This window comes from Protopterus annectens, chromosome 2.part1, assembly GCF_019279795.1.
Source record: "Protopterus annectens isolate FY-2018-M chromosome 2.part1, PAN1.0, whole genome shotgun sequence".
NCBI classification, from domain to species: Eukaryota; Metazoa; Chordata; order Ceratodontiformes; family Protopteridae; genus Protopterus; species Protopterus annectens.
In genome coordinates, this window is record NC_056729.1 from 1,146,257,700 (window position 1) to 1,146,281,593 (window position 23,894).

Sequence of the window (23,894 nt, forward strand, 5' to 3'; positions counted from 1 at the left end):
GGCATTGTTGACAAAGTCAAGAGGTTAGGTACAAACCTGTATGTCACCCGGTGGATAGCCAACTGGCTCACAGACAGGACCCAGGAAATTAGAATTGGGGAGTCTACCTCTACAAAGAAGCCAGTCACAAGTGGAGTCCCTCAAGGATCAGTCCTTGGTCAGCTCCTTTTCAGCATATACTTCTCAGAAGTCAAGGCCAATGTCACTGGTCTTTGGCTGACTAAATTTGCAGATTGCAAATTAGTAGCAGTCATTGAATCTCACACTGACACAAATGTTCTCCAGGAGGGGGGCTGACACGCACAAACAACTGGTGTCAGAGCCATGGACTAAAACTAAATGCCAAGAAATGCATAATATTATCCTTTGGGAAGTCATCCATCCCTGGTAACTATCATATTGACAACACTCCCCTTAAAGTTGACCCAGTAGTCTGAGACTTAGGGACACATAGAGATAGTAATCTAGCCTTTGATTATCACGCGTCCACAGTGGTGAGGAAATCATTCTGTGTTGCACAACTTATAAACAAAGGTATGGCATCTAAGTCTAAGGAAGTCATTGTTCCATTGTATTCGACATTCATCAAACCTATCATTGAGTACAATGCCCCCCTTGGTATGTAGCTAACCAGGCATGTCCAACAATTGAAATGTCCACAGAGGTTTCTCACTAAAAGAATACAGGGCGCAAGTAATATGTCCTGTGCCGACTGCCTCAAGGTCCTATCCCTGTATTCTGTCTCCTACAGGCTTTTGAGGGGAGCTCTATGCCTGACATGCAGGGCATTGTCAGACCCCACTCTGAACCTCCTGCATATCCACAAAACACACAGCACAAGAATTACCGTTCTAAAGACTTAAATCCTGCCTGTGATGTAAATGGGGCCTGCTGGAGAGAGAGGTATGCATCCCAGAGACTACCCCTTCTATGGAACAGGCTCCCCATCCATGTGAAGCAGAGTTCCTCCATAACCCAATTCAAGTGCAACTTGCACATTTGGATGGGAAACTGGAAAGTCCTCCCTGGTTTGACACCTATGTCTCTAATGGACATAGGTAACCTGGAAATAGTTCATCTCCCTGGCCCCATGCTTACACTTATCAAGGGAATCGGCCCTTATGTTTGTTAGTCTAGTAAACACCTATGATAAAAGTACTGTTAATTGGACCATCTGTTGGGCCATGGAAGTGCTTATCTCACAGCTCTGAATAGGACCGAAAATGGCATGTCTGGAAGAAGCCTTTGTTCATTAGCTCAGTAAAAAGAGGGGAAGCCCCAGGCACTGCCATAAACATTAACAAAATTATATGCATCTTATCACATCTATGCCAACATCCTGTTTCAAGCTTCAAAGGGGAATAGTGTGAGCACCTAGAATCAGGTGACCAGATAAGGTCATTCTGCCAGCTATCTTGAAAATTTTAGACATTACAAAGAGTATTGAGTATTCTGTCTTGGGCCTGAGAAGGACCATTCACTACATCCATGATTGCAAAGTCATCCCCAGTGAAACAGTCGGTCCACAGCATAAACCAGCAGCTTCTGAATGAAGAAAACCCCACAGAAGCTGTACTGCCCCAGAAACAGCCCACGATGAGAGAAGAGGAGGAGCCTACCCTAGAAGAAGTAAGAACAGCACTAAGGAAGATGAAGTCAGGGAAAGCAGCAGGCTCAGATGAGGTTACAGCAGATATGATAAAGATGTTGGGTGAGATGGGGGGAAAATGGCTCCTGAGGGTACTAATAGCAGTGTGGAGAGAAAGGTGTATCCCAGATGACTGGAGAATAAGCATACTCATGCCAGTGTACAAGAACAAAGGGGACATCCACAACTGTGGGCAATACAGAGGCATCAAACTCCTATCACATTGCATGAAAGTTCTGGAGAAGGGTGATTGATAAACAGATATGCAGAGTAGTAGAATGTAAGATGGGAGATGAGCAGTTCGGATTCAGATCAGAATGCAGCACAATTGACCCAATGTTTGCATTGAGACAGATACTTGAGAAGAAGCTAGAGATGAGAAGAGAGTCCAACTGAGCATTCCTAGACTTGGAGAAAGCATATGGCAAGGTCCCAAGAAAGCTGATCTGGGCAGTACTGTGGTGCTCTGAAGTCCCAGAACATTGGTAGAATTAGTGCAGGCTATGTACAAGGACCCAATGACTCTAATATGAGGAGTGTTCGGCCTCACAGAGGGGTTCCCAGTGGGTGTGGGTGTACATCAGGATTCATCTCTGAGCCAACTGCTGTTCATACTGGTGACGGACTACATTAGCAAACAGGTTGGAGGGAACGGATCAACAAAGCTGCTGTATGCAGACGATGTGGCAGTACAGGCAGACTCTGAGCTAGAACTTCAGCAAAGGAGAGGAGAATGGAATACAAATCTGAAGGCACATGGGATGAAACTAAGCACAGATAAGACAATGGTAATGGCAGCAAATTGGGGAAATCAGAAGAAGCTGAGAATAGAGATAGAAGGGACGATAGTTGAACAGGTAAACAGCTTCAAGTATCTGGGAGGAGTAGTTGAGAAGGGTAGCCTGAATGAGGAGGTCAAAGCTAGAATCAGAGGGGCTGCAGCCAGCTGGCACAGAGCATCAGGTGTAGTCACTGACAGAAGAATGCCAAAGAAGCTAAGAAGTAAGGTGTACAAGACAGTGGTGCGACCTACTACTGCATGGTACAGAAACCGGAGCAGTAAAGGCTGAACAGTTGAAGCTAGAAGTGATGGAAATGAAGTGCCTGAGAAAGGTGATAGGATGCCCACTATGGGACAGATGAAGAAATGAGGACGTAATAGCAGAAGCCAAAGTAGCTCCAATTGCAGAAAAGATCAAAGAGAACAGGAGAACAGATTACGTTGGTTTGGGCACATGTAGAAAAGCAGAAGACAATCTGGTGAGGAAGATTTGGGACAGACAGGAAGAAGGTAAGAGGAAGCGAGGACGTCCAGCAAAGAGGTGGATGGATTTGTGAAAGAAGATCTGCGATAGTCAGGCATGAGTGTTGAAGAAGGCTGGAGTGTGGCACTGAATCGAGAGAGTTGGCAACAGTTAACACAATACCCCGACTGCATGTAGACAAATGGGAAAAAGGGGGCTGATGATGATGATAGGTGTCTTAAAAACCTCCCAAAGCTTGTGACAATTATGCATATTCATATCCTTTTTTATCCAGCCATTTAGACTTAACAACAAACCAGTCCTATATAGCATGCAGTATCCTTTAAGCATGCACCTTCCAGTCTCAACAGCAGATCCAGCTACCATCACTGTCTGCTGATGTTCAAGTTCTTGTGGCCAGAATTCAGGCATCACATGTCAGCAATACAACTTACATTAGTCTGATCCATCAAATACCCTGCATGCCAGTCCGTCATTCTGCCTTGGGTCTAGTTCTCTTTTCAAAAGCCAAACTCCTCTAAAGAACTACACTTTACCTTTTTGTCATTGTGTGTAGTACTTTGCTTCAAAAACAAACTACCAGAATCTGTAAGAAACCTCTCTCTAACTTATTTTTCATAAAACTCAGTATGATGGCTGGTCGGAAACTTGGTCCATGCAGCCTATGGCTTGTACAGGATGTCTGCCTTCTGGGTACTTTGAGGCTGGATGTAAGATCTTTAAGAACAGGCTAAGCAGCAAGGATGACCAAGTCACCTACTCCTCTCCCAAAATGGTCTAATATGCCATTATATTGCAAAATGTTGTGCATGCTATTGTTTTACCCTTTCATGTTTCTTTTGCCTCTGGTTGTACAGCTGTGGTATTAGTAAGTCAGTAAAAGAGAATGGGAATTAAGACCCCCCCACACAAGGTGTGCAGAGGATCTTGTACCTCCCAAAAAAGTCATTAGCAGTGCAGAGGTGATGAAGGATAAAGCTCTGTATGTTGGTGAGGTGACTTAAGTTTGCTTAGCAGCTCAGGCATCTGAGGCACTGGCATGGAGTAACGGATGTTCCCATTCAGGGAAGGGAGGATTGTTACATGGACGTTCCCTGTGGCAAACACTGGTGGAGATTGGAGATGTTGCTGTGAGGGAATGTTGTCCAAGAAAGGTCAGGGTGGTGGACTTTGCTGAGCTGCTACAGAGATGGAATGATGGGCTGCACTGCTGCTGCCCATCTGCCATAAGCGTAGAAACCTCTAAAGGAGGTGGGAGTTAACAGGGCAGGCCATTAAGTAAAACTACCCCTAGTGGAAGAAAGAATGGCAAGACACCCCAAGATACCCTTGGGATCTATGCCTGCCCCAGTGTGTATTGGCAAAGTCCAGGGGGTTTAGGAGAGACAGACACAGTGAATGGACATGGGGTACTGGGGTAAAAGCAGTAGGAAGTTTAACTTGGCTAGATTTCTGTTGGTGTCTTATGACTCAACTTTTTGTAGTGAATCCACTGGTGAAACAGCAGTCATTTGGAAGATCTGTAAATATATCTTCTTTCCTGCTGTACATAAATTATAGTTAGACTGCTTTCCACTAAACTTTTGCTGATAATTAGTAAAGGAGTTATTTTCCTATAAAATGGTTTCTTATTAGCAATAGACTATATTTGTGGTTGAGAAGTAGAGGCCTGTTTTGCCTTTCTTTTCTAAATCAACTACAGTAACATCAACAGGCTGACCAAAAATTCCTGTTACAGGATCTTTCACAAGTTTTGCTCCATTGTCCTTACTACAAGCCTCTTAGTCAAGTTACTGTGTTTAAAGCTATCCCTGTCAACGCAGCTCTTAAAGTAGCATGTAAAGTATCTTAAATTTCAGTGCATGCACTGTTAGCCTGTTCACTGTTACACCTAGATTTTCTATTCTATGTTTGCCAGTATTGTTAGGAATAAAAATGTAGATTTGTATCTGCTCTGAAATGGAACTCTGAAAGAAACCCTCTGCATAAAGTTAATTTATGTACTTATAACCAAGCCCAATACAATTAAAACACAAAAAAATAAAAGAAGCCATTTTAACTGTTTGGTTTTATTGTTTTATGTTTTAACTTGTAAGGTCTTAGATGTGTAACTGTTTTTGCCTTATTTCTGTAGTTCTGAATCCTCATTCAAAAAGAATGAGTCTAAAAGTGGAGTTTTCCCACTTTGGGTAGCTGTTAACAGTACAGCAGCACCAGCTTTGAGTATTGCGTAAGTCCTGTCCACTGAAAGACTTATGCAATCTGTTTTGTGTTTATTTTTCTCTCTTTTTCGTGCTGGAGACAAAAGAATCTGGGAACTAGTTGGTTGTCTTAAGCAGTCCCCTTTGCATTGGAAAGTCACGTGTTTTTCCGTATATTTTCTTTGGTCATGAGGGACTATGCAAATGCAAACCAAAATATTCCCCTGTGAAAGTTGTTTGCCATAAAATAAATATCTTTTGGTGTGACCTGCAATTACTGTGAAGAATTTTCTTTATCAGAATCATTGGAAACAGAATTAATTTGTGTGCTATAGAAATGATCTTCAGTTGAATCAAAAAATGTATTTTTGTCTATTTTAACCATCCCAAGTACATTAAAAGATCTCCATGCCAGACTGACATCACTCCAGCAGAAGTATCAATACAGGCCCTTTTGTTACAATGCTATTTTCTGTATCAAACTGAAGTTGTTGTGTCTTTCGGCTTTTCCCAGTTAGGGGTCGCCACAGCGGAACTCTGGTCCGCTAATGATTGGTAATACTCCTTGGTCAACAATTTATAACCGAAGGAAAGATTGAACAAAACAGTAGCAAAAATACATTAACAGGCTGCCTAGCTTGAGGGAAAAAAATGTCAAGTCCGGCCTCCACAGAACCCTCTTAACCTGATATGATTAAAAGGGACATCAGTGTAAATGTCAAAAGTGCTGTTAAGTTTCTCACTCTGCATCACTGAGGTCAGTGAGAATTGTACTACTTTAGATAGCTCTGAATCCCTGTTTCTGGGTTAGGGTAATTTGCAATACAGTACCCACCTCAAAATCTGAAGGAGATGGGCTTTCATTTTTCTGGGTCTTTTGCAGCAGCTTTTGATGACTGTTCTGTTATACATCACTACTTTCTCTTTGTCATGAAAATCACTGGGCATGAACTCCATTTTGTAGGGAAAAAAAACAGTGGGAGTTTTAACAGAAATGGGCACTTATTTTTGCAGCAAAAATGGCCTACAGCCTTGCACAACCACAATAAAAACTTGCATTCAGTTCTGATTAGAGTGTCTGTCATTAAGTTTGAGGTACTACACAAAGAAAATCATTCTTATGGCAAAGTGAGATGTGATTGAAACAGTAATAAAAAAAAATGAACAAGACTTCAAGCAATGCTAAGTATGATGGCCTTGCACAACTACCAGTACTGAAGGAATAAAGGCATGAGACCAGTACTGGCCTTCATAGGGACTGACAAAGCAGTTCAGTGCTGTGATTTGTTACCCCCCCCCCAAAAAAAAAAAAAAACAAAAATAAAACTTAAGCATGCATTACTGGCAGCGAAAAAATGTTGAACCATGGCTTTAGGGATGGAGAGATGAGAAAATTGTATAATGCACAGTGTGTTGAAACTAGACAGTGAGAAACAGGTCAAGTGATTGAACAGAGGAATAAACACCAGATTTTCTATTGGTCCATAAGAAGCTGTATTGATTGTGCCAGGAATTTTGTAAACTCTAAGAAATCTCAGAGTACATGGAAGAGATTCCCAGATGGTAACCAGTAAGCGGGTCCCTATTATTTTAGCAAATGTAATGAACTGCGAACGCTGTATAGTCAGATGTCATTACACGAAATGGCAAAATACCGAAAGCACGGAACATTGTTTTTACCCCCCAGGGGAAAAAAATCACTGGGTCGTTTTTGGGACTTTGCACCACAGTGGAGGAAATGGCAATCTCAGAGTTGGTATATTTAAGTAGGGGGTGGTGGGGGGCACAGCCCCCCACTTTATTTTGTGTGGGTTTTTTTTATATACAGATCGGCGATTAAAAATCGCTGATTCGTGTGTTTGACATTTTGGGTTTTCGGGGATTGTGGGTCGATTATATAGCGTTTGCAATTCAGTGCGTTTGCTTATATAATAGACCCCAGTAAGCAATACCTTATCTCCAACAAAATGACTGCTGCGCCAACAATGATATTACATTTCACACACATGAAAACACCAATGTGTATGGCAAGTAGTAAGCAATATTATGAGGCAATACTCCGAAGATAGCAGTGTGAAATGCAACAGCAGTCTCAACATAATGCTGCAGCATCATATACTTCTAATTGAACACATAATACAATCACATGTTCTGGATCCAGTCTATCCACCAACACCACTGAAATGGAACTGTTGAACAGACTGTGCCTCTACACAGTATACAAAGCCACAGCAGCATAAGCAGCCAAACCATGCAACACAAGCCTAGGGGGTGGTATTATGATATGCAAGGACAGTCTGAACAAAACAAGAATCAAAGGTGAGAAAAAGCATAAAGGAGGTCTACGTCCTAAGTTATGTTGAAGGCATTAGTTACCCAGGCCTTCTATGATTATCGGAAATAGAAAAGTAACACCTAATTATTTAAATTAGACATGAGCAGATTGACTTTGGGGGAGACCCAATATTCTGGTGACCATAAAAAATAAAATGGATAGCCAATTTCCACTTGTGAAGCAGATTTCCATACGTAGGTTGTTCCTAAAGATAGGAGACTTGATGGTCGGGCAGGTGGGTTCCCCATAAAAAGATTTGTGACTAAGGCAAGAATATATCTGTATATCCTTGTAAAACAAAGGATATCTCAACCACAGCTGAGGGACTGAGAAACTATTCAAATCCAGGATGATAGTGGGAATGTACAGGTGACTCGCTGAAGGCAGTCCACTTGCAAATAAACTGACAGAAGCCAACTTTAGTAACCTAGTGGAACAAATCCCTTACTATAGCTATGATAACTGGAGTGTAATTAGTAACTTGGGCACTTGAACTGTCGGGGGGGGGGGTGAGTAAGAAGCCTATTGCCAAAACCCCTTTGGAACATGCAGTCACAGGAAATGGATGTTAAACATCCCTGTGTTGATGTGATCAGCTCATCCCCTGTACTCTTAGGGTGGGGTTAAAACATTCAGATGCCATCATAGCCAGGATGTTGGTGAAGATGCAATTAATCCTTGGATGCCTCTCCTAACAGCTGAATCCTGCATTGTTCTAAGAGGCCTCCCCACCACCTACAAAAGCAAATGGGCTCAAGTACAGTTGGAACAAGCATATGGGCAAAAAGAAAAAACAAAAAACTTACACAGTAAGAACATCCATGTTGTACCTAACATTCTGGATCCTACTTGGTAGGTCTGTGACTGGAAAAGATTCCCCAAGCAGCAAAACCCCCATAAAGGAAGGAACCAAAAGACAGCCAAAATGTGAAAAGTCTGAATGCAGAGTCCTGAAGTACTTAAGTATCAGAGAAGGCATGGCTTCTGTCCTTTAGTCACAGTCCGTACAGTAATGCTTGAACATCAGAATAAATTACCATGGGCAGCAGGAGAAAATGTCTGCAATGGGACCATTGTAAAGCAGTCACTGGAAACTGCTATGTCCCTGGTGCACTGTCCTCTGATAGCATTTTTATAGGGCAGTTTACCACCTAATAGCCAAAGGTAATGCAACTGACAGTACACTTTGAAAAGGTAATTATTGCAATTGCTAGCCTTTCTTTCCTCTGGAGCAACAGACAATCACCTGATGTTCTTCACATTTCACAGTTATAGTTATAACTGATGCTGTTTCCTGCCATGGAAACCCTTGGCTGTCCCAGCTACTGGAGAATTTTTTCCTCCTCCTGAAGCTGGTAGATGCCCTGACCAACATGCAGATATCTGGATATAAAGAGAGCCAGTTGGCCCCATAACCTTTGTTTTTTCTTGCCATTGGAGCCATTGCTAGCCAATGCATATGCTGATCTGGGTCTACCTGAAAACGCCGAAAGTGCACAATGCCGACGATGAGAACACCGACAACGGAGAAGACCGACAGTTGAGAATCCTGACGCTGAGAACACCGACATGTAAGGTAAGTGTGCGATAGGGACGGACGTTAGGGTCAGGGTGTGGGTAAGGTAAGTGTATGATGGTGACTGACGTTAGGGTAGGGTGCAGGTCAGGTAAGTGTGCGATAGTGATGGACTTTAGGTTTAGGGGCAGGTTAAGTGAGTTAGGGTTAGGGTGCGGGTAAGGTTAAGTGTGCGATAGTGACTGACTTGAGGGTTAGGGGTGGATTAAGTGCGTTAGGATTAGGGTGTGGGTAAGGTAAGTGTGTGATAGTGATGGACCTTAGGGTTAGGGTTTGGGTTAAGGTTAGTGCATAGATAGTTGTGTATGTAAGGTTTAGTGTAGGTTTGTAATGTATTTGGTGTGCTTGTGTTGTGTGTGTGTTTTTCGGGAAGGGTATTTGTTTTGTTGATTGTCAGGATTTTGGTTTGTCGGGCATGTGAAGTTTCGTGTTTTTGAACTTTCTTTTTTGTTGTCTTTTTCGTGTCTGTTATTTCGTTGTTGGTGTTTTGGATGTCTGCGTTATCAGGTAGACTCACTGATGTACACCAGAGAACGAAGCTATCTTAAAGCTAAGTACCGTGTTGGGAAGCTTTTCATATGCTTCTTGATTGTCAGAGAATTTAAGTTAATAACTATCTCTACTGTGGCAAGCAGATACCACACTGGGACTTTCACACCTTTTGTTAAACTTGTTTGGGCCCGGAACACGACATACCTATCTTTTGGTTCTGTGCTTGCTTTAACAGTAGAATGATCAAGATTAGGGCTGACATTTTAGGTCAACACTTTAGCAAGTCCCTAGGGCCTTCAAATTCTATGTTGTCCACTGGTCTGGTTGAGGTTGATCTCTCTACATGTAAGAAGGAAAAACGCCCAAAACCTATGATATTGGATGACACTTGTTCACCATCTGTCAGTCTACCTAGGCTTGTTTTTGTCAAAGTAAGTGAGATGATTTTGCAGTCCCCTCCAATGATGGAAGTTGGGGCACAGTCCTCTTTTGAAACCCATTTGGAGTCTGATACACCGCTAGGTCCTTCTACCACAGAAGCTGAAGGACTGTGCTTGTCAGCTGGGTTCAGAACTGATTTGCAGGTTCTGGCTTCTAACAACAGCGCTTAAACTGTCAGAGGGTTGTCTGTAGTCTGTCATTGTTGGGAGATTGCTTAGGTTCACCCTCCCCAGGATTTGGCTACTCATCTGCATCCCAGCCCTAGTGTGGCTATAGCCCTCTGGTCCAAGCCTAAGGCCTCACATAAAAGGGCTGCATCCAGCTTAACCCAACCAAGTCCTACCAGTTGCCAGTCGGAAATTCAGGCCTATCAGTAGGATGTAGTTAGGTTGGCTGAGAATTTGATGACCATATTCAGATCTATCTAGACACCTCACTTCCTCCCAGGTTCTGACCCTGAATCATCTCCTGGTAAAAGGAAAAGGGATATCTTTCCCCCCATGAGTCTTCTGATTCTTTTGACTGAGGATAATAGCGATGAATCCACATTTGAGGAAGGTTTATCTATTTCTTCCTATGGGGATTCAGATTCTAATGAGAACTTTGCCTCAGACCCCCCAGAGGGAATTTCCTTTGGGGAGAACCTGCATATCTTGTGGGAACAATTTAAATGGGAAGCACAGCATTGTCCAGAATCTAAGAAGAGGGTTAGATCATTTATAAAATTCCCTGAGCATAAACCTCTTGCCATTCCTCCAGTCTTGGTGGACGATGTCTTGTTGGATTCTTCCTTGCAGTCAGATTCCCTCCCTGCTGCCGCTCGGAAACCTGATAGTTCTGGATTCCTATAAACGTATTTACAAGAACCCTGTAGCAGACCCTGAAGTGGTGATTCAAGGTCCTAAGGGAGCTAAAGCTAGCACTTCCAAAAATTATCTGCCAAATGACAAAGCAGAGCCTCGGACAGGTTCCAAAAGAATGTCTACACCTATGCTTAACTGTTCATGAATACTTTGAATTGCCATTTTCATATGGTGAAGTATCATGAAACCATTTTTGATCAGATGAAGCAAAAACTGGTGGGGACTGAAAATAAGCCCCCTCCAAGGAACTGCTACACTTATGCAATTCTTGTGAAGTAGGTAAGGACCCCTTGCACTGTGGCTATGATGCTTCAGAAGCTTCCAGCAGAGCAGGAGCTACAGGATCCATCATTAGAAGGCATGCCTGGCTGAGGGAACAGTCCCTCCCTGAACATGTGAAATCCAGTCTCATAGATGCTCCGTTGGACGAAGATTTCCTTTTAGGCCCCAAGGCTGAAGCCTTGCTTAAGAAGATAGAGAATCTAAGGCCAAGTCCATGCAGATGTTCATGGACTTTCTTTTTCTGCAGTTACCCCACGAAATGCTGGTCCTTTCTGGCTACCCAGTCTAAACCTAGACACAGGAGACCCCAAACGAAAGGAGTGAAAGGCAACTCCAGCAATCAGTGACCGAGACAGTGACAAGCAGATTTCCATTAGGCCTTTGAGAGACTGCTAACATGGACCCAGGGGGGAGCAATCATTGACTCTTCCATGAGACTCCCTTTCCCCCTCAAGTCCCACTTCTCTCTCCCTACCCCCTCTCCAACAGTCCTCCTTAAAGAATTGGACTCTCATTACTAGGGTTCATTGGGTACTGAAAATCATACAAAGGTGTTACAAACTTCAGTTCAAACAGCCTCTAATTCAATCAGGTTTCCAAGATATTTCACCAAATCAACAGAGGCCTAAAGCAAGTACAGCTCCAGTGCACCCAAGGTTCTGTGGAAACAGTAGCAAACACATTACAAGGAAATAAGGCTTTTCCTAACCCCAGAAAAGAGGGTACCCAGAAGCCTATTCTGGACCTGTAAAGGCTCAACAGCTTCTTGGATGTACCAAAACTTAAAATGCTAACCCTTCAAAAATTGCTACCCATGATCTTACCCAACGCTTACATGGTAACTTTAGATCTAAAGGACACACACCTCCACATTCTCATAGAAAAATCTCACAGGAGGTTCTTACACTTAAGAGCAGGTGTGAGGCATCATCAGGTCTGTGCTCTGCCCTTTGGCTTGTCTTCTGTACACAGGGTGTTCACAGAATGCCTGGCTCCTGTGAAGGCCTTTTGCAGGTCATTCAGATTTACTCCTATTTAGATGACTGCCTCTTTCAAGCAGCATACCTAGAAAAACTCAAAGCAAATCTGCTTTTTCCCCCCAAGAGATCTTTGCTTCACTGGAGTTCACCATCAATACCCAAAAATCTCAGACCATCCCCGCAAACAGGATTGTATTTCTGGAGGCTTTGCTGCACTCTTCACTTCAGAAAGCCTTCCTTTCTCTGGAAAAGGTTACCTTTCTAACTCTGTACTTCCAGAAATGCCTCAGGAACTACCTCACAGCTAGACAGATGTTCATCGTGTTTCACTGTTGCAGTCATTACTCTTGGGTTATCCTGCTGGCAGGCTACCCACAGTCAGCCTGAATTCCAAAATCTAGGTCCGGTGTCGGTTGCTGTCACCTCTTCCCTGACGTCAGTGCACCAGGGGTGTAAAAGATGCAGCCGACGCCATTTTCTTCAGTCTTTCTTGCCGCGCGGTGCCCGAAGCAAAAGCAGTTCGCAAGTGCCGGTCGGCAGACTCCAGAGATTTTCAAAGATGAATTTCAAATCCGAAGTCTTCATTAAAGCTAAGTACCCCGTTAGAGAAACTTTTTTCTTGCTCCAGACTGATGTCAGAAAAAGTTAACAATTGTATTTCTTGTGGGAAGCAAATACCTCATAAGGATTTTCATTCTTACTGTATTCCTTGCCTTGGCCCTGATCACAACGTTGCTAGCTGTCGGTTTTGTGCTAGATTTAACCAACGCACTATTAAGCATCAGTTATATTTTGCTTTTCATTACTTTTCCCGAAGATTCAATTATATAATGCCGTCGGAGCAGCCAACGACCGGAGTTTCTAAAAAATGCAAGGAAAAAGAAAAGGACAGGCATCCGAGATCAAAACCGACGACGAGGCTTCCGCTAAGCCAGTCGCCGGTTTGCTGGCTCTCAGTGAGGTGCTTTCGCAGCCCCTGACACCCACTACCTCAGAGCCACAGGCCGCTGAAGGCTCCCACGTGGAGCCAGCTAGGCCTCTTGATGCTCAAGATATTGGACACTCGGAAACCATTCCCTCAGATGGGTCCAGAGCTGCTGAGCAGACATCGGCTTCTGAGGGTGTTTTCAGACCTACACAGTTATATGTAAAGCCTACTTCAGCTTCCAAAGCAAAGACTAAAGCAGCTCTAAAGACAAAGAAACAAGTACAGCATTCTCCTGGACAGACTTCCATGCCTAAAAAAACAGATGCTCAAAATGGCCGAAGACCTAATTACCTTGAACAGGGGTTCCCATCCCCCTCCTGACAGGAGGCCTAGACAAGAGACAGACTATGACTCTTCAGATCAGGTGTCCATTTCCTTGGACTCCACTTCTGCACAGGAATACTCTCTTCCTCCCTATGAGGATTCTCATGCTGAAGAATCCATTCCTTCAGCCTCTCCTCCTGAGGATTATTCTTGGGGAAACCCTGCATACCATGAGGGAGCACTTCAACTGGGAGAGCCAAGATTACTCAGAATCAAAGAAAAGGCTTAGAGATTTTCTTTTACTACCTCAGCACAGGCCTCTTGCTGTTCCCCCTGTGTTAGATATTGTGGATGATGTATTTTCAGAGTCCGGCATTTCTCCTGACACTCTACCTCCAGCCCCTGTTAAACCAGAGAAGATACTACAGGGTTCCAGATTCACATAAATTTCTTTATAAAAACCCTGCTGCTGACCCAGAAACTATTTCTCAGGGTCCCAAAGGAGTCAAGGCTTCTACTGCACAAAATCCTATCCCCTCTGACAGGGATTCAAGGGCATTAGACAGATGGGGGAAAAAGGTTTACACTTCTGCTACTTTGGCTGTGAGGGCTTTAAATTGTCAATTTCATATGCTTAAATATCAGCAATACTTAATGTCACTGCTAAAACAGAACATGTTGGCAAATTCTGATTGTGCAGAAAATAAGGAAATGCAGGATTTATTGCATGCAACTGAACAAGGGGGAAAGCATACATTGGATTGTGGTTTTTGATTCTCTGGAGGCCTCTTGCAGGGCTGCAGTTACGGGTTCTGTCATTAGGAGGCATGCTTGGTTAAAGGAACAGAATCTGCCTAATCATGTTAAAGCAAAATTATTAGATGCTCCATTACAGCATGATACCTTATTTGGTGTTAAAGCAGAGGAGGTGTTGAAGAACATGGAGGACAAAGCAAAATCTATGCAAACAGTAAAGGATTTCTTACAGGTACAGCCACCAAGATTTAGCAGGAACTGGCCTACAAAGAATTGGTCCTTCCAGTGTCAGACAGGCCACAAAGCGGCAGATACAGATGCCCCAGAGGCAGATCCCAGCCCCAGGGCTCATACAGGCCTAAACAGTGGGGTGCTTCTACCTCCAAAAGCAGAGAAGACAAATCACAGCCATACAGGAAACAGTCCCAATGACTTGCCTCTTCCAGCACCAAGCACTTATCTTTTGGCAGCCTCCTTGGGGGGAAAACTAGCCCTTTTTTCTCAAAATTGGCACATGATCACCCAGGACAAGTGGGTCTTGAATATAGTGTCCCAGGGCTACAGGTTCAACTTTCACACCCTGCCAAAGGCAGAAGGTATGCCAGACCTGCCACATAATCAATGGGCAGAGGAACAAAAACAAGTTTCGTCCCTCATGGACATGAGGGCAATTCAGCAAGTACCAGAGCAAGAGCAGGGACAAGGATTTTACTCGAGACTTTTCTTGGTACCCAGAAAGGACAAAGCCTGGAGACCAATACTGGACCTGTCAATTCTAAACACATTTCTGGACGTTCCAAAATTCAAAATGTTGACGCTGCAGCAGCTTCTGCCCATGCTGGGCAGTAAGGCTTGGCTTGTAACTTTGGACCTAAAAGAGGCATACCTGCATATCCCAATCAGACAGTCTTGCAGAAGATACCTCAGATTCATAGCTGGCTCAATGCACTACCAATTCTCTGCATTGCCCTTTGGCTTATCTACTGCACCCAGGGTCTTCACAAAATGCCTGGCACCAGTAATTGCATTTTGCAGAAAAAGAAGAATTCAAATATATCCTTACTTGGACGACTGCCTTATAGAAGCAGAGAACAAGGACATTCTACTAAAGCATCTGGCGTTCGTAAAAAGATTATTAATTTGCCTAGGGTACACAGTAAATGAAAAGAAATCAAAACTTGTACCCTCTCAAGAGATAATATTCCTGGGTGCAAGCTTAAATACAACTGCCCAGATGGCTTATCTCACGCCAGACAAAGGCAACTGACTTCTTACTTCAAAATGTTGGCAACAAAGATGCAGTTATCTGCAAGAAAAATTCTGCAGGCTTTGGGCTTCATGGCATCCTGCATTCTGCTAATTCCTTATGCCAGACTGCATATGAGGAAACTTCAATGGTACCTAAAAAGTGTTTGGACTCAACATTGTCACAGCCTGGAAACATGAATTACCCTCATTCCTTGCATGCAATAGGAGTTTTGATGGTGGGCACAGGCCTGTCACCTCAACAAGAGACAGCCATTCACCCTACCCACAGCCAGGCAGTCAATAACAGATGCATCAGATTATGCCTGGGGGGGCCCACATGGCAGGAAAATGTATTCAGGGCACATGATCCACAAGCCAAAGGCACCTACATATCAATCAAAAAGAGATGCTAGCTGTTCAGAATGCCCTGGCAGCTTCCAAGGATCTACTTCATCCAGGACAACTACTGATAAGGATGGACAATACTACAGTCATGTGGTACATAAACAAGCAGGGAGGCACACATTCCTACCCCCTCTGCAGACAAGCCATGACTTTGTGGGACACAGCATTGACTTATCAAGTACACTTGCAAGCACAATTCCTGCCAGGAAAGAAAAATACTGTGGCAGACTTAACTAAGCAGAAACCTCACGGATCCCCACGAGTGGAAACTGGATCCACAAGTCTTCAGCATGATAACAAAGAAATGGGGACGCCCAGACATGGATCTGTTTGCCTCCACTCACAACTGCCAACTACAGAGATTCTGCACAAGGACTTATCACAAGCAAGCATGGAAAGTGGATGCTCTATCATTCTGCTGGAAAGGCATAACAGTATATGCCTTTCCCCCTCTACCTCTCCTACCCAAGGTACTCCTAAAGGTCAGACAAGAGAAGCCAAAAATGATTCTGATTGCCCCAGACTGGCCCTGCCAGCACTGGTACCCAATCCTAAAAAGCTTGTCTCAAGGCCCAGCCTGGACATTGCCTCTTATTCTTCACTTACTGACCCAGCGAAACAATCGGATCCTGCACAGCCAACTCAGGACCCTAAATCTGGCAGCATGGCAGATAAGGTAGCCATTCAGAACACACCTCTCTCTAAAGCAGTGGTGGATGTCATTTTGGAGGCCAGGAGGCCCAGTACCAGAAAATCTTATGCAGAAAAATTGAAAAGATTCTGTGCTTGGAACCAGGCACAAGGAATTGACACGTTTGTACCAAATATTCTTCAGATTTTACAATACCTAACTGAGATGCTGGACAAAGGCCTTTCCTTTTCATCAATTAAAATCCATGCCTCTGCTATTTCAGTTCATTACAATACGGAACCACCTAATGTCCTTCAAGAATGCAACTGCAGTCATAACATATGGGTTGTCCTGCCTCAGGCAGCCCTCGGTCGGCCGGATTCCAAAGTCTGGGTCCGACGTCGGCTGATGTCGCATTTCTCTCCGACGTCAGAGCGGCAGGAGTACATAAGCATCAGCCGACGCCATCTTCTTCAGTCCTTCTTGCCGTGCGGTGCCCGAAGCAGAAGCAGTTCGCAAGTGCCGGTCGGTCAGCTCCTGTATTTTTCGATCCGAAGTCATCAAAAAAGCTAAGTACCCCGTTGGGGACATTTTCTTGCCTCAGCCGATGTCAGAAATTACTGAAAAAGTTAATAATTGTTTGTCTTGTGGTAAACAAATACCTCATAAGGATTTCCATTCTTACTGCCTTCCTTGCCTTGGCCCAGACCACGACATCTCGGCCTGTGCCGCCTGTGCTCGCTTCAATAAGCGCACTCAGGCGCCGGGCGGAGTTTGCTGAAGACTTTTTCGGCGAAAAATTCGATTACAAGATGCCGTCGGAATTACCGACATCGCAGACTCCTAAAAAACGTAAAGACCGGGACCGCCATCCTCGGCCCGCGTCTACCTCCGACTCCACGCCAAAACCTACTGCGAGTGCCCCGGTTCCCTCTGATGCGGTTATTTCACCGCTCCGAACCGAAGACACCGCATTACCGATACCTCCGATACCGGAGACCACACCGACGCCAGTTATTGATTTTCCTCCGGATACTGTAACCGAGGAAATGCCCGAGACCATTGCTGTGGATAAGGTCACTCCTGCACGTGGAGCTGCTAGGCCTCCCATGTCCATGTCTATCAAGGCCTACACACGTGCTAAGGCAGCCAGCAAGACTAAGCACCTTACTGCTAAAGCCTTACCTCAGCCTACTCCTGAGACTCAAATCATGACTATGGCAGCAGACTTAATCTCCATGATCAGAGGTACCCAGGCCCATCCTGAGAGAGGATCCCAGCCTCCTGCTGATAAGAGGCCCAGGGTTGAGCCCACTGACCCTCTCCCTTCAGATGAAGATTCTGAGGCCTCTAGCCACTCCGATAGCCAGGAAGAGCCTTTCCAGACCTACGAGGACTCTGATGCAGAGGACTCCATCCCCTCGGCCTCCCCTCCTGAGGATATTTCTTTTGGGGAAGTTCTGCATTCCATGAGGGAACATTTTAAGTGGCAAGGCCAGGAATTTTCTGATTCCAGAAAGCGCCTTCGTACCTTCCTTAAAAAGCCCCAGCACAGGCCCTTAGCTATACCTCCTGTGCTTGATGTTTTGGATGATTTATACTCCGACTCCAGTGTTACCCCTGATACGCTCCCTCCTGCTCCTGCCAAGCCGGACAGATACTATAGAGTTCCTGAAACACATTCTCATTTCTTTAGGGCCCATGCTGTTGATTTAGAAACTATTTCACAGGGGCCGAAAGGAGTTTCAGCTACCACCTCCAAAAATCCTTTGCCTTCCAACAGGGAAGCTAGGTCATTAGAGAGATGGGGGAAGAAGGTTTACACCTCTACTACCTTATCTATGAGAGCTCTCAATTGTCTCTTTCATATGTTTCAATATCAGGATTTCCTGTTAGATGATTTACAGAAAACTTTGGCCTCTCCTGATCCTTTAGATAGGAAGTCTTTGCAGGAGGCTGTACACAACTCTCAGCACGTTAGCAATCATTTCCTTCAGTGTGGATATGATGCATTGGAAGCTTCATGTAGGGCAGCTATGACAGGGGCGGTCATTCGCAGACATGCATGGTTAAAAGAACAACCTCCACCAGATCATGTTAAGGCAAAACTTCTTGATGCACCCTTGGAAAAGAACAAGCTTTTTGGTGCTAATGCTTAACATGTATTAAAGACCATTGAGGAAAAAGCCAAGTCAGTTCAGACAGTCAAAGATTTCCTCCAGGTTCAGCCACCCAGATTCAGCAGGAATTGGCCTTCAAAAAACTGGTCCTTTCCTAACCCTGACAGATTTCAAAGGGGCAAAAGCAGGCGTGGCCGAGGAAGAGGACAATACAGAGGTTCCTACAGGGGACGACAATGGCAACCAGCAAATCAAAGAAGTGACACAGGGGCTTCTCCTGCCCCACAGGGACAATCCCAATAACTTTCCTCTACTTCCGTTAACCAAAGAGCAAACAGAAGCTCCCTTGGGCGGAAAATTATCTGTTTTCAGACAATTGGCACAGATTGACAAAGGACAAATGGATTTTGGACATTATAGACCAAGGCTACAGGTTCCACTTTCATACCTTACCAAGGAAACAAGGCATGCCAAACCTACAGCAAAACCAGAGGGCAGAGGCTTTCGAGCAAATTTCTCTGCTTGCTCAGATCAATGCAATAGAAAAAGTTCCACAGCAAGAACAAGGCCAGGGGTTTTACTCAAGACTGTTCCTTGTTCCAAGAAAAGAAACACAATGGAGACCAATACTGGATTTGTCCGCATTAAACACCTTTCTCATAGTACCAAAGTTTAAAATGCTGACCTTACAGCAACTCCTTCCCATGCTGGGCAAGGGGTCTTGGCTGATTACTCTGGACCTCAAGGAGGCATACCTGCATGTCCCTATCAGATACAGCTGCAGAAGATACCTCAGATTTCTTGCAGGGCCAGAGCATTATCAATTCTCAGCATTGCCATTTGGCTTATCTACTGCGCCCAGAGTGTTTACAAAATGCCTGGCTTCAGTAATTGCTCATTGCAGGCTCCAGGGGATCCATATTTACCCGTACCTGGACGACTGCCTCATACAAGCGGACGACAAACTGATTTTGACAAAAAACTTGGATTATGTCATTCAATTGCTACAAGCTCTGGGATACACAGTCATCTTCCAAAAGTCAAGACTGCAGCCATCCCAGCAAATTACTTTCTTAGGAGCCAATCTAGACACAACCTCTCAAATGGCTTACCTGACAGAAGACAAGCAAAAGAAGTTAACTCATTATTTCAAAGGTTTAGCAAAGCTCACCCAGATGACTGCAAGGAGATTCCTACAGGCCCTGGGTTACATGGCATCATGCATTCTCCTGGTTCCATTAGCAAGACTACACATGAGAAAGCTTCAATGGTACCTAAAAAGTTTATGGTCTCAACACAGCAACAACCTAGAGACAACCATACCGCTTATTCCATGCCTACAAAAGGAATTCCTATGGTGGGCCTCGGTAAGCCAGGCAAACACAGGTATATCATTCAAAAAAACGCAAATAACACAAACAATGACCACAGACGCCTCAGACTTTGGATGGGGGGCGCATATGGAGGGCAGATGTATTCAAGGACAATGTTCTCCAAAGGAAACACATCTGCATATCAACCAAAAAGAAATGCTGGCAGTCGTGCATGCCATCGAGGCCTTTCGACAACAACTTCAGCAAGGCCACCTGCTAATACGGACAGACAACACCACTGTCATGTGGTACATAAACAAGCAGGGGGGCACCCATTCTTACCCCCTTTGCAGACTGACCATGAATCTTTGGGAAAAATCACTGAGCTTAAACATACAGTTGCAATCCCAGTTTGTTCCAGGCAAAGACAATGTGCTGGCGGACAGCCTAAGCAGGAATTTCCTAGACCCCCACGAGTGGAGGTTACATCCAGAAATCTTCATAAGGCTCACCTCGACATGGGACAGGCCAGAAGTTGACCTATTTGCCTCCCACCTCAATCATCAGCTACAAAAGTTCTGTTCAAGGACATATCATCCACAAGCATGGAAAACAGATGCTCTCTCATTCAACTGGAACTTCCTAAAGATTTATGCATTCCCACCTCTGCCACTGATGACCACAGTACTACTAAAGATCAAAGCAGAGAAGCCAAAAGGGATCCTAATAGCTCCAGACTGGCCAAGACAACACTGGTATCCACTACTACGGAGCATATGCCACAGCAAAAAAATGGGCCCTTCCCCAATGGCCCCACCTTTTGACTCAAAACAACTTCAAGACAGTACATCCCAACATTCAGACGCTCCAGCTAACAGCTTGGGAGATTCCATGAATAACCTCAATCTATCTCTCTCCAAGGAAGTTCAGCAGATATTAAGAGAAGCCCGCAGACCATCCACCAGAAAGGTTTATTCAGCAAAATGGAAGAGATTCAGCATTTGGAATATCAGCAAGGGTTATGATGCATCATTATTGAACATCCCACTCATCCTGGAATACTTGGCAGATATGCTACAGAATGGACTCTCATATTCTTCTATAAAAATACATGCTTCAGCTATTTCAGCTAGATACAACACTGATCCACCTGTGTTCTCACATCCTTTGTTAAGGCAATTTCTTAGAGGAATCAAGAATATCACGCCACTAAGAAAGGCCCCAGTACCAGCTTGGGACCTCAACTTTGTTCTAGAAAAACTGCCCCCCTTTGAGCCAGCAGCTTCTGTGGACTTACAATTCCTCTCATGGAAGACAGCTTTCCTGTTGGCAATTACCTCAGCAAGAAGGGTTTCGGAATTACAGGCCCTAATGGCAATACCACCGTTCATTACCTTTCATAGAGACAGGGTCTCCTTACGAACCAACCCTAGCTTTCTGCCAAAAGTGGTATCTAGGGTTTCTTTGAATCAAGCAATTCACCTGCCTACTTTCTTTCCCAATCCTGAGAACAAAGGGGAAAGACTGTTGCATACCTTGGACATTCACAGACAACTTCGCTACTACCTGGACAGAACCAAGGCCAATAGGAAGTCTGATCAGCTTTTTGTAGCTTACGCCCCTGGAAGTACAAGGAAAAGCAATTTCCAAACAGACTATCTCAAAATGGATTGGACATTGCATCAGATTATGTTAGTCCTTCCATGGAAAGAGTGTACCAGCCAATATCAGACCACACTCTACCAGAGCTACAGCCACCTTTACAGCATTCTTAAGAGGGGTGCCTACAAAAGACATTCTAGAAGCTGCTACATGGAGCTCCGTGCATACATTCTCCAAACACTACAACCTTCCTTTATATTCCAAATCCAGAGCAGGCTTTGCTTCGGCAGTCCTGCCGGGATTGATAGCTACACCATCCTTTTCTTAGTGCTTTCCACCTCCCCCAGCTAAGCTATGGTATTCAACCCATATGTTATGACTGCAGTTGCATTCTTGAAGGACATAGTACAGTTTTGTACCTACCATAAATGTAGATGTCCGATAGATATGCAACTGCAGTCGGGTTTTCCCTCCTTCCTTCCCCACTATTCCTTGGGTCCACTCCTCTCCCTGTTATCCTAGCTGGGGATATCTGTTATGGTGTATCTGTTTATTGCTTATTTATTTGTCTGGAAACCTGTTTTGTCTTCCAAATTGATTACAGCCTTCCTTGGAGGGCACCTGGCATCTGGGGCAAGAAACACTGAAGAAGATGGCGTCGGCTGATGCTTATGTACTCCTGCCGCTCTGACGTCGGAGAGAAATGCGACATCAGCTGACGTCGGACCCAGACTTTGGAATCCGGCCGACCGAGGGCTGCCTGAGGCAGGACAACCCATATGTTATGACTGCAGTTGCATATCTATCGGACATCTACATTTATGGTAGGTACAAAACTGTACTTTTTTTCTCATCCATTGCTAAGGCAGTACCTCAGAGGGCCAAAAACATAAGACCACCAAGGAGAGCCCCAATACCTGCATGGGACCTCAGTTATTTCTTGGAAAAACTCACACTGCCACCTTTTGAGCCAGCCAATACAGCTAATATTAAGTTCTTATCTTGGAAAACAGCTCTGCCCCTAGCAATAACCTCTGCAGGACGAGTCTCAGAGCTACAGGCACTCATGGCTGTGGAACCTTTCATCATTTTCCATCCAGACAGGGTATCTCTTAAGGACGAACCCAACATTTATGCCTAAGGTAGTGTGCAGTGTGGTCCTTAACCAAACCATTCATTTGCCTACTTTTTATCCAAACCCACAGAATAAGGGTGAGAGACTCCTGCATTCTCTGGACATGCACAGACAACTACGCTTCTAATTGGACAGAACTAAAGCTTTCAGAAAGACTGAGCAACTCTTAGTTGGCATATGCTGCAGGATCTCAAGGAAAACTATTTCAAAATGGATAGGCCACTGCATTCGTTTCTGCTACTCGGAACATGGCAAATCAGTGCCTAAGGGCATTAGGCCACATTCAACCAGGGCGGCAGCCACTTCAGCAGCCTTTCTCAGAGGAGTACCAACCAAAGACATTTTAGAGGCTGCAACTTGGAGTTCAGTGCACACTTTTACCAAGCACTACCATTTACCTCTCTACTCTAAATCCAGAGCAGGTTTTGCCACTGCAGTTCTGCAGGGCCTTATAGCGTCTCCTAATCCTATTTAGGCCCAGCCACCCAACCTCAGCTTTGGGATTCAACCCAAGAGTAATGACTGCAACAGTGAAACACGAACATAGTACAGTTGTGTACCTACCATAAATGTAGATGTTCGAGTGTATTCACTGTTGCAGTCCAGGTTGCCCACCCACCATCCCCCTTTTCTTTGCTGAGACTTATCTATACTTCTCTATCCTATACAACCTATGTGGTGTATTTGCTTGTAGATGAAGTAAATGTTTATTTTACTGCATGCATAAATATAGGCATAATTTTTAGCCTACCATTTTGGGGGCACCTGACATCTGGGGCAAGAAAAACAGAAGAAAATGGCATCGGCTGCATCTTTTATACCCCTGGCGCACTGATGTCAGGGAAGAGGCGACAGCAACCGATGCCAGACCTAGACTTTGGAATTCAGGCCGACTGCGGGTAGCCTGCCAGCAGGATAACCCAAGAGTAATGACTGCAACAGTGAATACACTCGAACATCTACATTTATGGTAGGTACACAACTGTACTTTCCTCAGAGCTTTGTTTTACGTGGCTTCTTGCACACTCATGATAGTCCTTGCCAGACTATATATGAGGAAACTGCAGTTTTACCACAGAAATGTGTGGTGCCAGAATTCTCAATCTCTCAACTTCAGGGTGAAGCTTCTCCTTTGTCTCGGGAAAGAGTTTGCTTGTTGGGCCCGAGCATGCTCTGTCAAACCAGGTCTTCCCTTTGGGTTTATCCCCCAGGACCAAACTATGACCAGAGATGCAACGGAAATATCCTGCTGGCCCACTACAGCTTACCCAGGGGAGATGAGCCTGAAGCTCTGAGTGGAGACCAGTTTCTAAACAATGTCCAAATGGATCTCCTATTGCATCTTGTTT

The 23,894-nt window shown here is 44.5% G+C and overlaps 1 protein-coding gene across 2 annotated transcripts in view; it reads left to right on the plus strand.

Moving 5' to 3' along the window:
• Positions 1-23,894, plus strand: part of CCDC25 (coiled-coil domain containing 25) — a gene marked incomplete in the record, with an annotated part of 783,974 nt that overhangs the window by 669,350 nt on the left and 90,730 nt on the right.